This window comes from Lethenteron reissneri, chromosome 2, assembly GCF_015708825.2.
Source record: "Lethenteron reissneri isolate LAM-NWPU_2019-01 chromosome 2, ASM1570882v1, whole genome shotgun sequence".
Taxonomy (NCBI): Eukaryota; Metazoa; Chordata; class Hyperoartia; order Petromyzontiformes; family Petromyzontidae; genus Lethenteron; species Lethenteron reissneri.
This window is the reverse complement of record NC_083780.1, coordinates 7,227,864-7,248,906: the sequence shown is the minus strand read 5'-3', so window position 1 is coordinate 7,248,906 and position 21,043 is coordinate 7,227,864. Positions and strand designations below refer to the sequence as shown.

The 21,043-nt window shown below is 42.6% G+C and overlaps 1 protein-coding gene across 2 annotated transcripts in view; it reads right to left on the bottom strand.

Annotated features, from left to right (window-relative positions):
* Positions 1-21,043, bottom strand: part of ARID2 (AT-rich interaction domain 2) — a 118,244-nt gene that overhangs the window by 92,480 nt on the left and 4,721 nt on the right. The window lies entirely within an intron of this gene.

Below are 21,043 nucleotides of genomic sequence, written 5' to 3'. Positions count from 1 at the left end.
TCAATGCCATCATTGTCCTCTCCTGCTGCTCAATTGATCATGCTGTGAGCAGGTCATCCCAGATAGGGGTGGATGTGCCACACAGCTCCTTCCAGAGGCAAGCGACAACAAAACCTTCACCACCTTGACGCCAGTGCGCCTTTTGGCGTCATCTGGTCCAACCCATGTGAGACTAGGCTCTAAGGAAAGCTGTCTCGGGTGTGGACCAATCAACTTCAAGGACAGTGCATATATTTCTAGATTTGAAGCTTTCGTGACTGCAATGATTCATATTCTTAGGTTTTTTTTGGTAAAGTCACGTAGGTAAAACATCAAAATTAATAAAAATAAAATAAAATAAAGATCACGACTTGTGTTGCCTCCGAAACGTCGTGATCTTTATTTTATTTTATTTTTTATTAATTTTGATGTTTTACCTACGTGACTTTACCGAAAAAACCTAAGAATATGACAGTGCATATATTATCAGAGTTATGTTTTTTGTTTGCATTATGACTGCAGGTATTGTGGTCTATGCAAACATGACTCCTCGTAAAAAAGGTGTCAGTTTTTTGCCAGATAAAAGGGTAAAAAAACAATTATAACACAGACTTCTGTGCGCGCTGGGCCCTCCAGAGTAAAATCACTGAGGGGCTTCTGATGCATAGGGTCACGTGATCTGTGGCGCAAAGTCCCAGAAGTGACAAGTGTTATTCCCCTGGGGCAGACTGTGTATTTGTTAGAACAGTCCGGTGTGTGCTGCTCACAAGGTCGTCTTCAAGAAAGATGGGATATGCCGATGGCTGGCGATTAGTGAAACAACGCCGTTGATATTTTTCCCTTGGCATTAAAGACGACCTAGAAAATGCACGTGCGAGTCCAGCCACTGTTGACTTCCCACCAAGTGATACTTTCTATACCATGACACAAAGCCGAGTGGGTGGGATGGCCAAGTAGACCAGGACCAGGATATTAACTCAGTCTCACAACCGCACGCTCGCTATTTTACCAGCTGATCTACTATATAACAGCCTTCGCGCTATGGGTGCTAGGAGCAAGTACCATGACCACAAAGCAGTTTCAAATAAAAAAAATCACCTTGAAAGCCTGTCATCTGAATGACTGATTACTCTTTCCTTTCTGTGAATAACCGTTCCTTTTTGTACAAACAGCACACACGGTTATCCATTAATATTGAGAACAGTGTATAATGGAAACTGCTGATAAGGTAATGTATAAATACAGAAACCATTCCAGTTCTTTTCTGACAATATATAACCGCTGTTGACCGCTAAATGACGGTGGTCTCGGCATGGTAGGTTTGCTGGGTTTATAGTGCATCACACATTATAAACAGATATTCCACACAGAGAGCAGTCATCTATCGGTTTACGCACTGATTCGTGCCATGTAGAAATTGCCTTTGGACCAAGCAAAACAAACAATATAGAATAAATTAGAGGTAAAAACATTAAGATTTTTTTTATGATTAACTTCACGAATCAAATTGTGATCATGCAGTATAATTCACTGAATTGCAGGGGGAAGTGGGCAATACACATGTAATGACAGGGTGACACCTACTGACATGACAGGGTGACACCTGCTGGCCTGGGAAGGGATTCACGGGTAAGGCCACAGTGGTAGCAATCAATCAGGGAAGGACGGAGGTGTCTCTGGGGCAAAGGTAACAGGTGGGGGCTAGCCGAGATACTCCGGGAACTGCTGGAAGGTTCCACGAGAGGGCGTGGCCGGAGGCGAGGCCTAGCCACGACTGGGGGGATATAAGGGAGAGCGGACCCGGGGCTAGGGGCTCGTGTGTGGGGTGCTGGGTCCTGGCTGCGTCGCTGTTCACCGACATCTCTCTCCGCCGTCCGGCCACGTGGAAGATCTCCTGCGTGGGTTCCATCGCCGTCGTCGTCGTCACGCCGCCAGCCAGCGGCGGAGACGAGTGAGGGCGAGGGGACCACGCCGAGTGATCGGCTGTGCGTGTAGCCGGTAGAGGTGTTATTGCCTAGAGTTATATTCGGTGTGAGGAAGAACCGGTGTTGACCTCTGTTGTGCCCAGTGTGAGTAATAAAGAAGAAGTAACCTCTTCTTGGTTCTTTCGGTAAAGTCACGTAGAAGGGAAGTAATAAAATAATAAAAATAAAACATAATAAAATAATTCTCACGACGTTTCGGCCACAACGCAAGCAGCCGTCCTCAGGTGAAACCAGGTCTGTCGAGGCGACAGACCTATGTTTTATTTTTATTATTTTATTACTTCCCTTCTACGTGACTTTACCGAAAGAACCAAGAAGATGAATCCCTGCAGTCACGAAAGCTTCAAATCGAAAAAGAAGTAACCTCTATACGACGTGTCGAGGAAGTCGCCCATTATACATAGTTATTTACCTTCTGTGCAGTGGAGTCCAAAAACCAAAACACGTGACAAAGATCCCCCATATAGCCTTAACAGACTGGTTGGGGGCAAGTGCTGTTAGCGAGCACCTACGAAGGCCGGCACAGCACACAAGGGGGTGGGTGGCCAACACCACGCCCGCCGCCTTTGTCTCCCCTAGTGGGGATGTTTTTACATAGCACCAGGTACTCTATTGAGGCTGAGTCGACCTAGGGGAGGCCCAGGACCGGTTCAAATACTCGTCACTGGTGTTGGCCGTGAGCGGGAGTCGAACTCAGGTTGCCGGGTTCGTAGGGCAGCGCGCGAACCGCTACACTACCGTTCCCCAAATACAAATCCCTCATTTTAAACATAAATCATTATTTTTTTAAATTCTGCTAAATTACACTTCCAAAGCTGATTAAACATTGGGAAATTTGAAAATTGACCAATTATATTTTTTTAAAGCCTAATTTTCAATTGTAATTTGTTTTATTGAAAAAATCCCAACATAAATGCAGTTTCAGTTTTATTTACGTGATCCTCTGATTGGCACACAGAAATATGGAAATATTTACATTTATTTTATTTATACAAATCTGGCTGTCGCCTGACTACGCAAGTTACAATTACTGGCAAAATGTCATACTCGAATTGTAAACGTTGTGTGTTTACTCTCCAACACTATACTAGCAACGAATTGGCATGTTTTGTTTACGTGACAAACCTTGCCGGCTGTGTAGGGTGGTGACGGGTTTACCGAAACATTCATAGTTACGCGATCTAACAAAAAAAACTCGGAAATATGCAGTTCCTCTCATTTCTATCCTTAACCCGTATGCTGCTTGTTCAAAATGGAAAATCCTTGCGAGTATCCATGCATTTCGATGAACGGTGCGGCAGGATAAAAGGTGGCGTGTACATTGGTACACCCATAAATATGCATACAAGCACTACCCTCGCTATTGCTGCTCATACAGTAAAAATCTATTTGGCTTCATTTAATTAAAATACGGTTGGTTCTCAAATAAGGAACTGCGCCTTGATATATATTTATATCTCAAACTCTCTTCTTATTTACTCAGGAAAATCTCGCAGTCTCAAGACTCTTCATCATTAAGCATCTGCAGAGCTTTATCAGCAGGGCTTGATGTTTTAATTGGGGGGGCCGTGGTGACGAGATGTTAACTACCTCGCCTAATATACAGTTGGTCATGGGTTCGATCCCGACCCTGACAATGCCTGTATAGTTCGGAGTTTGCATGTTCTCCCTGTGGGCACATGGATTTTTCTCCAGGTCCTCCGGTTTTTCCCTCCATATTTGAAACATGTGTTTCAAGTTTCGATTTAAAGCTTTCGTAACTGCAGGGATTCATCTTCTTGGTTCTTTCGGTAAAGTCACGTAGAAGGGAAGTAATATTATATTATTTTATTATGTTTTATTTTTATTATTTTATTACTTCCCTTCTACGTGACTTTACCGAAAGAACCAAGAAGATGTGTTTCAAGTATTTGGCCGCTATAAATCTCCACATAAGCCACTTCATTGGGCTATTATTTGTGCCCAGGTCACTTCTGAAATGCACCTAACCTGGTAAATAAAACATAGTTTAGTTTAAAATTCGATTTAAAGCTTTCGTGACTGCAGGGATTCATCTTCTTGGTTCTTTCGGTAGAGTCACGTAGAAGGGAAATAATAAAATAATAAAAAATAAAACATAATAAAATAATTCTCACGACGTTTCGGCCACAACGCAAGCAGCCGTCCTCAGGTGAAGAACACTGTCTTTGTTCGGATAGGGTACGGGTATCGGGTACCCGGTTGCGACCTCTGGCCCAGGGGCAGGGTTGCCCCGGGCCATGGCACTCTGGTTGACCCCGTAGACACGTGATCCGGAGTGTCCACAGAGGGTCCTAGGTAGGGGAGCTAGGGGGTGATCACGTATCCGAGGAGAGCTCTTGAGAGGGATCAAAGGGAGCTAGAACGCTGGAGGAGGCGGGCGGGGCCAAGGGCGGAGCGGCCCTGACCCAGCGGGATATAAGGTGGGTCCCTGGGAGGGACCGGGGTTCTTCGTTCTACAAGCTGGAAGAAGCTCCACATCAACAAGCTGGAAGCTCTACACGGCATCAACACGTGGTCGGGGACCCGAGTGAGGGTCTGCCCCTTCGTAGCTGTAACTCCTACGTATAGAGTATTTAACTGGGTGGTCACCACCCTAGGCTGTATCTGGTGAAGGGGCAAGTTACCCTTGTGTTAACGGGTTGATGTAACAATAAAAGTGTTGCCTCTAAAGAACGTCCGCGACTCAGTTGGACTCACTACACATGTGTAGAGGAGTAAAATGGGGACGTGACGTCAGGTGTGCCGTTCAGTGCGATGACGTCACGTCTCCTAGGGTACTTAAGGGATACCCCGTGACGTAAGCGGGGTCACTGTGGGAACGGGTAGAGTAAGCAGGGTGAAGAGGGAACCAGGGGTAGAGAGAGGGATCGAATAGGGAGTCTGGGGAGAAGCCGGTGGTAGCCGTAGAGGTGCTTCTCTCTCCGCTCGGTGGAGTCGGCAGAGTCCTCGATCCGACACGAGAGAGAGCGACCGGAGCTAGCCGGCTAGGGACCCGCACTCAGAGTAGGACCCCCTAGCCCCTGGGAGTTGTGTACCCTGCTGTGTAATATTGTAACAGCTTTAATAAACCCTGGCGGAAGCCCTTAACTTACCTCCGTCTACGAGTACATCCGTCGGAACTTCTCTACACATGTAACTGCAAATAACGTTTTTTTTGTAGTAAGTGAAGCAAATATGGCTTGTAAGCATATCCAGAACAGCAGTAAGCTCAAGAGACTCGCTTCTTCTGTTCACATGCTCAGAAGCTGTCACACCAGGTCAGGATAACACGTCGTAGGCTTTCGCGACCAATATTTTCCATGAGTTTTTTTTGGATAAGATCGCGTAAATATAAATGTGTCGTTAAATCCGCCACCACCTGGTACAGCCAATTAGTACGATTTTTCAACTGAGCAAAACATTCCAATTCGTTACTAATTCAGCACACACCCGGTGTGTTGGAGTAAACCCACATTTACAATTAGAGTACGACGTTTCACTGGTAATTACAATCAGCTTCCTAAGGTCAGTTTGCAACACTGCCAAATTAGTCTGATGCTTATAAAAAAAACTGTGAACCTTACATTAAGATTGTCATCATTTTGAACGCAAAGATATGAGCAATAAATCCCTCCTCCTTCAAATTATTTATACCAGAGAACATGATGAGCAAGGCAACAGAAAAACCTTCTAATTTGAATCCAAATCGTTAATATTTCAGATTGCTATTTGGATGCATGTAGCCACAGGGCTAACAATAATATGATTGTCTGCTCCACATCATGCCATCGTATGACTGGCACCAGTTCCATTGTGACACGAGTACATGTAGAATACAAAGACAGCATCTGAACATTCCCACGAATTTTCACCTGAAAGCACTGCGTTACCGTTATTAACACAAATAACAAGTAAACCCGTAAAAACTAAGTTTTTCACTATAAATCCTTTATATGCGTGGCATCGGGGCGGCTAGAGTCCTCTCGTCCTCTGGCTTGAGATGGCTGCCACCTATGGGTCAGATGATTGTCTGGCAGCATTAAACAATTGTTAATTAAATATTTTTAAAAAATTCCCTAAACAGTGTAAAAATGTTTACAAAAAATTTCACGAAAATGCATTGTCATGCACAACGAGGCTGTGTGCAAATTGTCAGCTCGATTGGATCACGGGAAGTGGGTTAAATAACGACCGAAAGATTTGCACGGTCCTAAGCAAGCAAGCAAACTTAATATAAAGGATTTTAAAAAATGTCCAACGTCGTGAGAAGTTCACATACAAAAGTCTTTTAAAAAGGCACTTGCCTACATTTTTGTTTGAGGTGACTGGCATATTTCCAGGGTGCGTTTTTAGATACTAAAAAGCATTGTTTTAAACCAAAAAGAACAGAGTTCCTTTATAAGTTCTCAACTGAAAACGTTCCTGGATTCGATGCATAAAACTGCAACTGGCCTTATAATGACATGATCATGAGCAGCAAATCATGCAATTCATAATGTGCAGAAGTCAGATTTGTTTAATTTTAATTACCATTTATTTTCAGGTAATTAGTCCAGCTCTTAAGACCTTATAAGCAGATGTGTACATTTTTACCTTGATAAGCTGCACACCTTCCATACAGTGCAGTCTTGAAGTTATGGGGGGCTTAATGTCTATTTTAAAAAAATACTCTCCTGTAGTTGTACATTTGTCAAATTAGCAATTATTCTGCCAGAGAGCAGCAGAATCTGCCTTTCTGCCAACCAAAAGAGTCTGGCCATTGATTTACAAAGGCCTGTGGTATCGCTTTGGGGATTTAAAATAAATCTTATTGGTAAGAATATGTACACCATGGAGTATATTAATTTGATCTAGAGTTGAAGTTTTCGTGACTGTAGGGATCCATACTCTTTGGTTCTTTCGGTAAAGTCACGTAGGTAGAAAATAAATTCAATCACGACATTTCGGGCGCAACACAAGCGTCTGTCATCAGGTTGGGACAACCACAGCAAGAAACAATTGTTTCTTGTGATTTAATTTATTTTATACCTACGTGACTTTACCGAAAGAACCAAAGAGTATATTCATTTGGTTTATAAACCAATATGAATTCAATAAGGGTTCTCTTAGCTTCTCAAATAATTATGTTTGTGCGAGACGCTACGCATTCCATCATTGCTGAAGTGAAGTTCTTTGCGAGTAGAAAGAACATTTGCACATGCACTGCATTTAGATTTCGAAACGAACAGAAACATTTAAAACTAGTTTAAGGTGCCATAAACTAAAGCTTCATATGAACAGCTCACACACTGCAGAGATAACCATTTTTAGCAAGCAACAAGCAGCTATTGTCATACCATGGCTTCCCTGTACAGTTCATATAACAAGCCTCAACAAAGTCACGTAGAATGGAAATAATAAAATAATAAAATATTACATTATTAAATAATTCTCACGACGTTTCGGCCACAACGCATGCAGCCGTCCTCAGGTGAAGAATGAAACACCACCAAGCTTGGAGCGTATATTTAAGCTGGGTTGGAGGGGGGGGGAGGTCTTCACCTGAGGACGGCTGCTTGCGTTGTGGCCGAAACGTCGTGAGAATTATTTTATTATTTCCATTCTACGTGACTTTACCGAAATAACCAAGAAGATGAATCCCTGCAGTCACGAAAGCTTTAAATCGAAATTTAAGCCTCAACAAGATACAGTATTCAGCAAGATTCATCAACGATAATCGTTAAAATCACCATAAGATAGTACATTATAAGTTGCAAAATCTGGTCCAAATGACTTGTGTGTGCAGTTTACAGTTCAGTCCATCATACTGCCATTACAAACTCTCAGGCAAACTAGACCCCATTAAGCACATGTGTGTTTACATCAGTGATATTAGAGAAACCATTTATGGATGGCAGTAGACATAGCAAGTCATTGTTATATTTTCAATAAAAAATCTAAACTATTCTTGCAAACGTCTTAAAGACGTGCATTTTAAAACGTTGTTAAGTTTAAGATGATTTCACTCATTATGAAAAATTATTGTACTGCACAGATACAGCATGAGATCCCATGCACTTAATTCAATGTATTTATAGTTTTAAGAAGTATGGAAGACATTCAATTACAAACAAAACGTTACATGTGACAAGAGCTAAAAACAAATCCGGTCAACGTTTTGGTCTCGTTTATTGTTTAACAGCAATAGACAGGACACTGGAATAGATGGCATTCCTGAGAAAAATGGTTCACAGCGTGGTCCAGTGCCAAGTCCTGCCAACCTGTCTTCCCATTGCTAATGAGGACTTACCACAATGGGAGCCTAGTTTTAAGATAGGTCAACCTAGATAAGGACCAGAGCAGGTTCAGATAACCATTTACTCACATATCCAGTTCATGTGAATTGATAAGTCCACTAACCACCACACCACCGCTCCCCCAATAATACTAATAATTATTAGAAAAAACTAAAGTCAAATTACAACGAAAATACAGGCATGCATACTCATAGACATGCATCTGAGCCAGGGGTCAAACCAAAATAACAAGAGCAGCCATTATTTTTTCTAAAATTCGGTGAAAAAAACATCAATATTGCAATAGCCGCAATGCAATGTGCATACGAGATGGTGGTCCTTTATCAACAATGTCACGAAGCAGTCCTTTAAAAAAAGAGCTGCATGCGGCTCTGGAGCAGCTGGTTGCAGAGCCCTAATCTGGGCGATTAAAAAAAATAAAACATAGTTTGAGGATAAGTAAGGTTCGAGTGCTGAGGCAGAATCGCTAAGAGACTGGGGGGGTTCAAACCCAGGCCACCGCCGCCTGCGATTAAACTGGTTTCTTAAGTGACGGTCTCACCCCTGCCACTAGACGACTGCACACAATTCCACCACATTAAAAATGTGGCGCTGCACTTGAATTGTTGACTAAATTCCAGCTCGGATAATTAAAATTGTGGTTTTAACCGGCCCGTGATGATCACGGTACTCTTAGAGAGAGTGCTGCCCTGGACAGTGTGAATCAAAGTTCACTTAATATTTCAGAAATTGTTCTGTGATATCTGCTACCACAATCCGTTCTCAAAAAATATATGAGGCACCATTCCAAATAATATCAAACAAGATGGAGCAAAACGAGAGTGAAAATGCGACAAGAAAAAGTTGCTTCTCGAATTAAAAAAGTGTGAATTCAAACAATGCATGAGGGGAGTGGGGAAGAGTGACATTATGAGCCCACAAAGGAACCTAACATAACATCAGGCCCATAGTCAATTACTATTTAATCTTGATTTGAAGCTTTCGTGACTACAGGAATCCATACTCTTTGGTTCTTTCGGTAAAGTCACGTAGGTAGAAAATAAAATAAATCACGATGTTTCGGGCACAACGCAAGCGTCCATCATGAGGTGGGAAAGCATGGTCTGCTGCTGAGGCAGACTGTTTTAAACGTTTAAAACAGTCTGCCTCAGCAGCAGACCATGCTTTCCCACCTGATGATGGACGCTTGCATCACGCCCGAAACGTCGTGATTTATTTTATTTTTAAATCCTTTATATTAAGTTCGCTTGCTTGCTTGCTTGCGTGCTTGCGTGCTTGCTTGCTTGCTTACGACCGTGCAAATCTTTCGGTCGTTTTTTAACCCACTTCCCGTGATCCAATCGAGCTGACATTTTGCACACAGACTCGTTGTGCGAGACAATTAATGTTCGTGAAAATGTTTTTCCAAAATTTTACACTGTTTAGGGAAAACAAATTAAATATTTAATTACCAATTGCTTAATACTGGCAGACAATCATCTGACCCATAGGTGGCAGCCATCTCAAGCCAGAGGACTCTAGCCGCCACGCATATAAAAGATTTATAGTGAAAAACTTTGTTTTTACGGGTTATACTTATTATTTATACCTACGTGACTTTACCAAAAGAACCAAAGAGTATAAGTACCATTTATTTATTTCTTAAATGTAATACTTTCTTATACATACTGCCTGCGTACCGTATGAGGAATACGCTGTCAGGAAAAGGGATTCGAAACAGACATCACATTTCATTAAATTCATTTTTACTCTCTTCTCTAAGGAAGGTGTTCTGTTCAGTTGTGAAGGGCCTGTCTAAGCTTCTTCATTTTGTAATTTGAAACTATTTTCCCTCAAGGATAACACTAGAACATTGGGGTACGTTAAAACAAAGTAGTTTTTTGGAATTGATAAATACATAGCCTCATGCTGTTCTTGCAAATAATACAGCATGTTGCTTCTACTTCGCCAAAAAAAGTGAGATACACTCAAGATTCCCTGGAAACTTCTAAGACTCCAACACCCCGACTACAGAAAAAAAGATACAACTTTGAGAATCTGTTAAAACCTCCCAACTGAATTGTACTGCTGCCTTGTTTTCAGTCAATAGTTATTTTATTAAGTCTATAACAAAAAACAGACATTTTAAAACAAAGGACCCAAAAAGCCACTTTCTCAGGGTTAGACTGCGATTTTAACTCCAGGCTACAAACTGACGTTTGATATTGAATTATTTTAAAATGTTATTGCCATTGAACTATGTAAACTTACAGACTTCATCAACATACCCAAGTGGCTGCCTTATGTGAAAAACTATTATTCATACGTTAGCCACCGACAACACTCCTGACTACACAAATGACGAATGAACACCGATCCTGTGCCGGGGACCAGAACACGCTCGGGAACTCTGCGATAGGGGCAGTGTGCAAGGTGCCTCCTGCTAACCCCAGGCCATAGAGAGTGGTGACAGTACACGTCTTTGGCCAGTCGACATTAGGAGGGCCATGCAGTGGTGCCTGATAACAACCTGTGGGGGGCAACATGAGGCACTTTCATCTTCTTGGTTCTTTCGGTAAAGTCACGTAGAAGGGAAGTAATAAAATAATAAAAATAAAACATAATAAAATAATTCTCACGACGTTTCGGCCACAACGCAAGCAGCACCTGAGGACGGCTGCTTGCGTTGTGGCCGAAACGTCGTGAGAATTATTTTATTATGTTTTATTTTTATTTTTTATTACTTCCCTTCTACGTGACTTTACCGAAAGAACCAAGAAGATGAATCCCTGCAGTCACGAAAGCTTCAAATCGAAAAATGAGGCACTTTGTGAAACTCTCTCTACGAGTCGGCAAGGCAGGACCCATCTTATGGTGTGGCTCCAGACGCCTTGCTTACAAGAAGGCGTTCACCTGGGCTTTATCAAGGAGCAGGTAGAGTTGGGAGAACGCGAGCCAGTTCGGCTAAGGAGCTTGCTGCTAAAGTGGCGGAGTCTTGTCTGTATGTACGTCTTTCGCACCGTACATAGCCAACTGTGCTAATCGGAGGTGCGGGGGAAAGATCTCCCCAGGAAGAGCCTTGCCGGGGAAATAGTCGGCAGAGGAAAGGAAGGTCATAAGGCTATCACTGGAATGGATAGAAGCAGTAGAGATGGGGAAGTCTTGTTCAGGTGCGACAATGTGACAGCGGTTACCATGGAGAACCGACAAGCTGATGCTTAAATTATCTGTGCCTCTTATCTTGGGCAGAGCAAGGGAATTCGCTTGCTGGTTTTTTCTACCTCGCCCGGGGTCGAAAATCAGAATCAGGTTAAGCCGAGAAACCCTGGATCCGAGGCCGCACCTGCTCTTGCAAAGGTGGGGCCTGGTGTAAGGGTCTGCAAGCCTTGAGAACCTGGCGGCGTGGAAATTAAGAGTACCAGGTTCTCCAGACTTGGTCTAGATAAGAGGGGTTCAGGATTTACTCCTGGAATCCAGGAGACAGGCAACTTGGCAATGGTATGCTTCCCACTGGAAAAAAAAAGTTGAGGATAGTGTCAAGCAAAGGCTTTGTATTTTGTGGTGTTGCGAAAATTGCAATTTTTTTGGAGACGATCGGTGAACAGATTTTGTTGGCGGCCCTGAGATTAAGAGCGGCGGCTCTCTTGGCTTTTCACAAGGAAGTCGAGGGGCACGTGGGTGGTGGTGTCATCCAAGATCCTGTCAAAAATTCAGGGCCACGAGGCAGGAGAGGCCAACAATACGTTCGAGGGTGGTGCCCTGGAATCGACACCTGGACTTAAACTCTCAATGTAGATCTCCTTTTGAACCCATGGTGATCTGAGAGACTGTTGACTCTTCAAAATGCTATTCTTGTTGGCCATCACCTCAGCCCGAAGAGTTAGCGAACTACAAGCCCACATGGCGAACCCCCTGGTTTATCGTGATATATAAACAGGTGGCGATGCGGACTTCCCCCCGGTCTGTCCAAAATGTCCTTTACGAGTTCCACATTAGCCAGAAGATCGTGATGTTGGCGTTTGGTTTGCCGGAAAAGAGAGGCGGCTTCCAAACAAAGGGAGGCCACGTGGGTGCGGGTATGCATCTGTGTGGATGTTAGACATCCTTGGATATCATATTTGTAGGACACATAGGGGACGTTGATATTGTAAACACCGTAAACGCCATGAGGGGGCGCTACTGCAAAAGTATAGCGATAACGTGCCTTGCTAGATGGCGATTGGTTGGAAGGTTTGAAAGAAGGTGGGAATATTTTCAAAGAGTCAAGGGGTCCATTGAGGATGTTTAAAAGGTGAGCAGAGGGAGTGGTTAGAAGGGATGGATGGAGACTGGAGAGGGTGAGGAAGAAGAGGATAAAAGGAAAGAGTGAAGTGGAGGAGGGGGCCTTAGGGAGAGGGAAAGCGAGGGAGTTGTGTTGGCTGGTGGTGGGGGCACTGGACGTTGTTGTTGAGGACAAAAAACGTTATCCAAGAAGTGCTGCATTTGGGGACCTTCATTACACATCCAATAGGCATACAAGGTCACGGGGCATGGTAGAGCCGAGCCGGGTAATCCACATTTCATCAGGGCCATGGCGGTGACCTAGCAAAGCTGGCGTGCCTTTGACAAAAAAAATCTTCAAGGCCGAAGTGTGGAGCTCCCCCTCACACCTTCATGAAACATCACAGACTTCATTTGCTGGGGGCTCAAGGTGGTCAATTTTGGAACGCGGTGCTCTCGGCCACGGTGACAGAGTAAGGGCACGCTGAAGGTTGGAAATCCTTTTTCCCCGCCCGCCAGCTAAGCTTTGTCATGGGTTCATTTGTGTAGTCGGAGAGGGTCGGTGGCCAACGTTACACCGAGTTTTCATAATTCGAGACGCGCTGCACTCGCCCGATGGTCCGCGCAAAGTTTCCCCACCTTCACAAATTGCCCGGCCGTTTGTCCGACGTGTGTGTCAGTAAGACAGTTAAGTGCACAGTTGTACTCGAATGGCTTGCTGTGCTGCGTTGCCATTGTGATCGTCAAGTTGGTCTGCGAACCTCGTTGATGCTTCTCGCAGATGTGATTGTTCCCACGTAACCTCCTTAAATTAGTTGGTTATACAGGTCACTGAGGAAATGGTGGCTGGATGTCACGTGAGGTGCGGGGGGGGGGGGTTGCCCCTCCCCTCCTCCCCCTCTCCCTGTGGGGGGAGAGGATAGAGGGCAGACCCTCGACTCCCACTTCAGTAGTTAAATTATTAATTAATTGCTCAAGTTCTGGTCAAAGCAGAGGAACGGTGTTCATTTTCGTACTTGGAGCGTATCGGTGGCCAACTATGCAAACCGTGTTTAATTTAGGTACAAAAGCCCCCACCCCCGTCTTAATAGCAAGCATAATTTAAGATGAACTCTGCAAATATGGCTGTAAAGTGGGGCCAAAGATACATGTGAGGAAAGTCATATACGCCAAGTTAATAGCAGGAAAAAATCGTGGGAGTGATGAAAATGGCAAAACACAAAATACGATGGATATCTGGGGACAAATACTGACGGCAGACCAGGATCAAAATGATAAGATTGAGTTGGGTAAGAGCAAGATTAAGGGAGAAAGATATTTTTTTATTTATTCAGGAAAGCCTTCCCCTGACCATGAACACTTATTTCCTGTAGGGTCCCTAAAACATTTTTTTAACAGTTTATTTTTATTGAGTGATTTGCATATGGGAGGAAAGCACGGTACCTAGACGAAACCACTTAAAGGCCCGCAACAGATGTGCTGCTACCTCACAGTCCATCCATACTGGAGCATTTCACAAATCCACACGAGCCACCAACCCCCTTACCTCCCAGAGTACGTGAATGCAGGGCACATGTGCCACAATTCCTGGGAACTTGTGATTGAAGGAATTTGTGAAAATCAACGAGCTGTAATCTATGAGACAATGCACGTGAGGCAACAAGCCAGGGTTTATTCTTTGGTTCTTTCGGTTAAGTCGCGTCTAAAGATAAAATAATAAATTAAAATAATAGCATATTACGACGTTTCGATTACAACACAAGCAATCATCATCAAGCATAAAAGAAATAGCAACAAAAATCTAACTACAAAACTATAGACAGACATACAAGCAGACAGACATCACAAGGACACACAGAGAGAGGACACATATCGGCACAAAGAGAGGGGTCGTTTCTGTGACAGTCCCTTAAATATTATTATTTTAATTTATTATTTTATCTTTAGACGTGACTTAACCGAAAGAACCAAAGAATAATTCCTGCAGTCACGAAAGCTTCAAAATTAAGATTGAAGCCAGGGTTTACACAGCTGCTACCAACAGCATGAGCCTCCTGAAACCACCAACAACAAGCTGACAAATGAGCCAGTGAAGGAAGCCCTCCGTATTTTTGGGTCATGGGAGCGTACAAAGAGAAGTTGGCACAACACAACATTTGAATGCGCTTACAAACGGACAAGCACGTACGGCAAGCAAGCTTACATCTGCGTGCACGTGTTATAACACACGTGTGCCTATTACTTTGGTATCCAGCGAAAATAATGTTTTCCATAAATAAGATATGAAAGCGTGTAATTGCTTATCTTACCCCAAAACTGTAAAGATCTGAACCTTGTAGGTTTTGCAATGACTGGATTATGGCTTTCCTAATTTATTTGTGAAAGCATAAGTCTACTTGCATAGCTCGACATACATTTCCTAATATTAGCTTTTTGACATTTTTAAGTGGAATTTTAAATAGTGGTGTTGTTTAATTAGTGCAACCATCGGTTGGTAAAGTATGAACACCAATCCTGCACCCACAGTGCTTTAGTGACAGCACAAGACCCAGCACAAACAGCTCGGGACAACAAAATATCGAGACGGTATATGCAGCAGTATTTTTTTATTTTTCACGTGAAACCAAGCTGGCAGGCAAGTCTGTTGAAGGTGTCAGTGTCCCCAATTGTAGGATCAAAGTAATCTTGCCTTTCCCAACGCACCAGAAACATCAGCGTTATATCTTAACCCCTGAACTAGCCTCCTTCCTTGCATGGCTAAAGTTTGCAGGAACTTTTTCCTTCGCCTACAAACCTCACTCGTCACCGTGGCACCAGTGAAACTTCAATAATGCTTTCACATCCTCTCAAATTCTCTCCATTTTTACCCTCTCTCATACTCAAAGTCGGGAGTAAAAATCACTGCTTTAATTCGCAAAATCCTCCACTGGTTTCTCAATTGACCTGCAGATCAACTAGAAAAAAAAGCACTTTTTCAATATCCCGTGTCTTACCATTCCCTATCTGATTTAAAGCCACTTCCACTGTGCTTTTAAAAAGCAATACCTTCTTTCCAATTCATACATCAATGTCCAGACTCAATGTGCAGTTTCTTGTATTCCCCACATGCCAACATTGTACAAGAGGCGTTTCCTGCTGACCGTCTACAGTGCACAAATCATTCTCGCAAACTCAAATCGTATCTAATTCATTTACCCACCCAGCAGTATAACAAAAGCAGTAATTGACCACTTCAAAACTCCTCCTCCCTTCCTGGCTCCTCCCCCCTCTACCACTATATAGGGTACAGATATTTTGCTGTGACGGTTTCACCTGAAGACGGAAGCTTGTGTTGCCTCCGAAACGTCGTGATTTTTATTGTTTTATTTTTATTAATTTTTATTTCATTTTTTACCTACATGGTGACTTTACCAAAAGAACTAAGAGTATGAATCCTTGCAGTCACGAAAAGCTTCAAATCTAAAATCAATTCCCAAACTCGACATCTTCTCCAGTGACTAAAATAATCCATTCACCCAATCCTGCTCCCACGAGCCACATTTTTCTTCAGAGCACAGGTTTTTACCCCTAAAGTGCTCCAGATATCACAAGCCTACAGAGATAGTCTGCATTGTACCACGAGGCGCATGCCTCATTTCCTTAACTGATGAGAATCACGCAGAGTTATTCCAGTTCTAGCACAGAAACAGGACCAGGCACACACCCCCGACAACACTACGAGGCTTGGTGGCTCATCCTCTTACTCAAATTCCTCCCAAACCCCTGCTTTCTCTTTACCCTGCACAGCCAATGGGTTTGAGTTAGAAAGCAATTTTTTTATAGCTATTTAAAAAAAAAACGGGAAGATTATTTTTCATTTAAAAAATATGATATTAGTTACTTTCAACCACGTTTTTGACAATAACTTACAAACCCTCCGACATCCACCCCAACCCACCGATAAAATGCCACCTACTAAAATTAGGCTGTGAGATTTTGGTGGAGAATGTAAACTGTTCTTCGTCCAAAAAAAGTTGAGAAGTGAGAACCACTGCCCTAAGCTGTCCCCCCACTGGTACATGTCGAGCCAAATTGCTTTGACAAACCTTCACTTTATACTGTAGTTAAACACTCCCATTCTCACACCATGCCACCAATCTCTTGTGCAGCGTCAGGTAGCCCTTTCTAATCCCCTGGTCCTTAAGTTGAAGGTGTTCCCTTGTTGCTCCACACCAAACAAAACGTCAATAACTCATAGAGACTAAGGGATAATAAGTGGAGTTGGACGGGACACATTGCTAAAAGGATGATGGCCAATGGATGAGACAGAGCGGAAAGCCACAGAAGGCGCTAGAATGGACTGTGACACTGCGGGAGCATTAGAGATGGTGATGGATTATCTTCATCCAGCTGTGGATAGATCATAGCTGATGACGATAAGCGCTTTAAGTCCCCAATCAATCACTTCCTTCCTTTAGTCATTGTCCCATCAGCATGAGGATTTAGCACAAATCAGCATCTACTACTCGCTACAACCTGGACATTGCACACTTACTTTTATTCCAACTAAAAACAAGTTACGGCCTCAAATTGAATCAATTGGATGCACTTTTAAGGTTGTAATGCACCACGGCCAAACAAATAAAATTGAATTAAAGAAACCAATTAAGCATAAAACCCATTGAGAGTGCCATGTTCCAAAGCATTCAGACATTTTTTTTACTTCCAATCGCATTTAATAATTTTGAAAGGCAATAATAAAAATTACATAACGTATAAACATCAGACAACTCTACTGCGGAGGTAGCAAAAATAAATTGCAATTAAAAAACTAAGCCCCCAAAGAAATTGAACGAGATTAACTTTCATCAAAACCTTTAACGGCACTGAAATGATGCGAAAACGGGCAACATTTCAACAACACTCAGTTGCTACAAACCTTTTTGTAAAAACGAGTTATTAACGATCGCTCGGGGTCATCGCGATCCAGTGCTTTGTTCCAATTGATCATTTTTTATATCCAGTGGTGATCTGCAAAAGGTAGAGATTGCCCCAAAGCTGCAGCTACAAGGCCTCGTTAACACAGGCCTTGTGATTATTGCACATATTGGACATGGGGCGGTGTGTGCGTTGTGCTCTTTAAAAGATCATTCATCACAGTCTTCAACGGTCGAAAAGTTACCACACTTTACCCCACCAATGAAAATTATCTCCCCATTTTACCACTGGCCTGAGCAGAGGAAGCAAGTGGAAAAATCAACTCCTTTCATTTCCACAGCCACGATCACAAATTTAACCGACCAACCATCGTCTTCGAGGTCATACTTACCACAGCTATCATGCAGTTTCTAAAGAAAACAAGGATTCCAATTATTAACCGACGTACTACAGAATACATAAGTGGAATGTACAAAAATATATACGACAGGGCTCCACTGTGCGATCATAAAAATCCATCTACTCCAACTCCTGATTACCCAAGCAAACAAAAACAGCAACAAGTTCTTGGAATTATTATTCTCCTGTGACTAAAAATGAAGTCGTACACCCTAGAAAACATTCTGGATACTGTATTTCATTGCCTAAACAGCTGATCATCTGATAATTGGTTCTTTACCCTTCTATCTGGCAACAAAACTGACACCTTTTTGCAAGGAGTCATGTTTGCATAGACCGCAATACCTGCAGTCATAATACAAACAAAAGAACATAACTCTGATAATGTGCACTGTCCTTGAAGTTGATTGGTCCACACCCGAGACAGCTTTCCTTAGAGCCTAGTCTCATATGGGTTGGACCAGATGACGCCAAAAGGCGCACAACTCAAGGACAATGCACCATCAGAGTATGAGAGCTCTTTCGATTTAAAGCTTTCGTGACTGCAGGGATTCATCTTCTTGGTTCTTTCGGTAAAGTCACGTAGAAGGAAAATAAAAAATAATAAAAAAAACCTCCTACGCATTTCACAAGTAGTACTAATCGCATATCTGCATTTCCCATAATATGCTAAATTCCTCTTGATATGCAAATTATTTGTCAAGACGCTCTTCGCCCCTCCATCCCAGCATAAATAGTCGCTCCAAGCCTGGGGCGAGCCATTCAGACTCTGCCTTCTCGACAGACCTGTTCTCCACCTGAAGACGGCTGCTTGCGTTGTGGCCGAAACGTCATGAGAATTATTTTATTATGTTTTATAATTTTATTATTTTCCTTCTACGTGACTTTACCGAAAGTACCAAGAAGCCGAGCATCTGTACATGCCCAAGCGCAACATCCTCCACAATGGACATTAAGCCACCAATCTTATCAACTCAAGCCACAGCCTTCTGGCAGATGTCAATGCCCTGGCACATTCTGTGGGCCATCGCGTGCCGTGGTACGAGGGGTGCATACACATCTCACACAGAGGTCTTTATACCAAGCCTCCTCCTACAGAATTACTGAGCATTCCCAAGGCAGCATTAAATTGACTACGATACCTTATAAGTAAAAAAAATCACGATGTACATTGGACATTAATCACCCTCCCCCCCCCTCCAAGTATAGGATAACTTGTCAATCCTAGGTCATGATTACATTCAAACATTGGATTCTCTTTTGCTGCTCTGGTGAATGAAGAATCTGTAGTGGCTGCAGAGGTTTATGTGATCCAATCACGTACTAAAATATATAAATCGGAAATAATCCATTATCACTCGCACAATTCGAAGCATCTACGTTAAGCGTAAGGATCACTTTTAATCAACGAGTTGTTCCATGCTGGGTATCTGTACACAGGAAATTTGCGTATGGAAATGTATGCGTTGTACTGATGAATGGCTTTCACGTGTATACAGCTTTTGCCACGTGTGCCTGTGCAAGAAAACGGATATGAATTAACCTGCATGCACGTGTACGCATACAGGAAGGGTAATAAAATACATCTGAAAGGATTGTACTCTAACTGCACTGTACTAGGCCATTTAAGAGTAATTAAATGAACAAATAATACACGATGGCATAGCATGTAGTCACAATGCCAGAGTACAACAAAAAGGACATTCAGAACTTGAACAAGAGTATACGGATGCTTTTGCTGCACTGTAGCATCGTAATGTAGTCTTAATCAGGAGAAGAGATGATAACATGGCAAAAAAAAACAGCGATTATGCGCCGTCGATTAAGGAAAACTACGCCGTGAATTCTAAAACACGTCTAATGGCTTTGAAAGCACACCGTGCAAAACCCAATCGGCCGATTCAGTCACTGGCGCATCCAGGATCCAGACAAAATAAGCACTATGCCCCTACTACTTTTAACCTACAAGCGTTTTTTTTTTGGGGGGGGGGGGGCAATAACATCAAACACGTGCCAGGTGCATGTCAAACAAGGGGGTATATGTATGGCTCTTAAAATAAATAAATAGCTGGTCGATTCAAGGGTTTATCTCCATCCATTGCACAGTCATATTGTGGGCAATAGGGCCGAAATTGTGGAACAGCAAAAACATATCATGAATCTTCACTTTATTTAAATCAAAATTTGCAATGTTTTTCTCTTTCTCAGCATGACAGACGTCGACACAGGTTATTAGGGGACCTAAAATGCCATTAGCAAAAACATTTAAGTCTTCTGGTCTTCAATCCACAAAAGCATTAAACAATTTTAAAAGGTTCCTGGAAAAAGCGTGAAAATGATCCTGAAAACCCAGCCTTGCGTCCCCCACCGCTTGAGAGCCATCAATAAATGTTGTATGGGCAGCCCATAGCCTAGGCCCAGACACACACAACCCACTAACTAGTATCACTTGTCTAAATGGTCATGCTGCACAATGAACAATGTTTGAAACATGTTAATTGAAGACAAGAGTCTGTCTTGAAAATCACATTGGGTTTAACTACAATTGAATTTATACCTGAAACACAACTCAGTGTTGGCATGTTACTACATTTCTTTTTATTCCCAAGAAACAATTGAAAAATGTCATTTGAATGCAGGTACCCAAGTCATGCTTATTACCACATTGTTTAAATACCTGACTCTCTCGATCTACTTGGCGAAGCAGAGGCCAGTAGATGGCAGTATAGAAAATGGACCTCATTAATCTGCAGCTATATTTTAATGTTATTCCCCCGTATGTATGGGTTTTCTCTAGGTACTCCATTATTCCTCCAAATTGCAATAGGTAATGGCCTGCAAAGGCACTGCTGGATAAATTAAGTCACTGTCTCCCTGCACAAGCGAGCAATGGCAAAGCAACTGATCGGCAGTGGTGGAAATTCCACACACCCATGACATGAGCCAGCCTATTCATAATGGCAAAAAATGTTGACTTCCCATAAAGCGATCTTAGTTTTGGCAAACCCATAGAAATTATATCATACAAGCTCAACGGTAAAATAAAAGCAGTCAAACGGCATCAACCAATGCATATGACAATGGATAAAATGAAAGTCCCTTACAATAATATACATTTGCTAAAACATGTATTTGCAAAATGTGACATCATACATCAGATGTAAAATGTAATTTTGTTATATGGCAAGTTCACTTGGGCTCTGTAGCGATAGCACCCCCCTCAATCCA